Raw genomic sequence first — 2,132 nt, 5'->3', positions numbered from 1 at the left:
TGTCACCCATGAACGTTAACAAAAAATAAAATACAACTCATCTAATTTATGCAAACTATCTTCATGTGGGAGTTTAATGCTGGAGAGATTAGAAAAAGACAGGAAAGCTGTCCTTTGATTCCCTGCCTTTGTGAGGCAGAAGCATGCAGATATCTTTGAAATTTAATGTCAGTCTGTTCTACAAAGCAAGTTCCAGGCTAGCCAGGACTACACAGTAAGGTCCTGTCTCAAGCATACAAAAAAGCAAAAAGCAGGAAGATTTCATGGGGCCATAGGAAGGCAATGGGAGAATTTTGGCATCAGGAGTCAATTCAGAATGTCAAGTTGCTTTGTGTTCAGCATCATGGAGAAATCCTTAGCTTTGGTGGACAGTATGTACATGCTATTTAGGATCAGAGTGAATTATAGTTCTGGGGCTTGGCAGCAGTCTTGGCTTGTAATTACTGACCTCCTATCTGAGACACTGTCCTCAAGTCTCTCAAGATCAAGAATGGCCTTGATTGGCTTTCTATTAGACAGAAAATGATGCCCAAATTAGATATAGAATGGTCAGTGCCAGAGGTATAGTGACATATGGGGCACAATGACCACTGGTTTTGTGGGCAAGTATTAGGACAGACTCATCTCCAGATTCTAGTACACTTAGAACTCAAGTATGAAAATAAGTGGAACCTGAGCTGTGGCTTCAGGAATGTTACCATGTCCCTTTAGTTCCCCCTGGAAGAAATATCAAATATGAGTCTTTTCCACCAACTATGATAAAACTTGTGTTTAGAACAAGGAATTAAAATCTTTTCATCTTCCCCCACCTGGTAAGACTTTAATGCAAATATTTTAATGTTTAATCTGCCCCATCCAGTAAAGCCTTTGCTCACACATAGGTCCACTGCTCTAGTACAGGAATTTGCTGGCTTGGAACAGTGACCCTTTCCTCTCTCCTCCTTCCTTTTCTGTGCACTAGTTCTTTTCAGACCAGTCAGCTGAATACTATTGTGAGGTCTGACCCCAACCACCAATGGAGGAAAGACACTGCCACCATCTTCCTTAGAACAAAAATCAAATTCACACTTCGTGTCTCTCTGTGTTGGCACTTCTCGGTACACCCTCTAAATCAAGAGTAAATGTTGTCTTGTACAGAGACTTCGATTAACATGGCGGTCTCTTTCTCTTTGCCCCCTGGTAGATTGCTGACGCCATAGAGCAGGATTCCTCTGAGATGACAGATGATCTTGCTCAGCACAGAGAGGAAAGTCTGTTGGGATAGACTGTCTTTCCCAGTCCCTCTCACCTTGGGCAAACCATCTCAGGAAGGAGACACTGTTGCAACAACTTCCTCATACCAAGTCCCACACCCTGCCCCTATAAAGGGTCACAGCCAGCTTTTCCCCCTGGCAGACACTTGAATTGCCCATGGAGGAGAGGCTTCCCCTTGCTGTGTGTGTTAATAAGCATAGTCCAGTCGGTTATGGTGTCGAAAACCAAACATTGAAATATTACAAGGTTAAAATTTATTTTACCGCTGGGCCAAACTTAGTCTCCTCAGAAGTAGGAGGATGAAGCAGCCCTGACCAAAAGCAGGGGGAACTTTTTAGCGCAAGTGAGCAAGTGATTTAGAAAGCAGAATTTTTTAATTAGTTCACAGAACAAACCATGAAACAATGAAAATAATTTATGATGTGTGAATCACAAGAGTATAGAGGAAGGACAAGTAAAAACAAAAGAACAACAATAACAACAACAACAACAACAACAAAACCCAAGTTGACTAGCTGGGGACATGATGGAGAAAGACACTATAAGGAACAACATAAGAATAAATCAGACTCTAATGTTATGCTTAACTGAGAAAGGAAAAATGGAGTCACCTGTCCCTTAACACTAGTCTGTTTTAAGTCAGACTCTGGTCACCTTTCCTCCTGCTATGTTATAAAACCTTTCCTGGGAAGATGTAATGCAAACATCTACTCAACCCAAATAGGGAGTCCATGACAGACCAAAGTATGGATAACACCAAAGTCCAACTTGGTGAACTATGAGTTTTATTGGGGTTACTCACAGACACATAGGTGAGGGGTTTCTCACAGGCTTATGGGTGAGGGGTTACTCACAGGTTTATGGGTGAGGGGTTACTC

Source organism: Grammomys surdaster, unplaced genomic scaffold, assembly GCF_004785775.1.
Source record: "Grammomys surdaster isolate TR1022 unplaced genomic scaffold, NIH_TR_1.0 255, whole genome shotgun sequence".
In the NCBI taxonomy this organism is placed as follows: Eukaryota; Metazoa; Chordata; class Mammalia; order Rodentia; family Muridae; genus Grammomys; species Grammomys surdaster.
The sequence above is the reverse complement of the archived record's forward strand: the minus strand, read 5'-3'. Positions refer to the sequence as shown.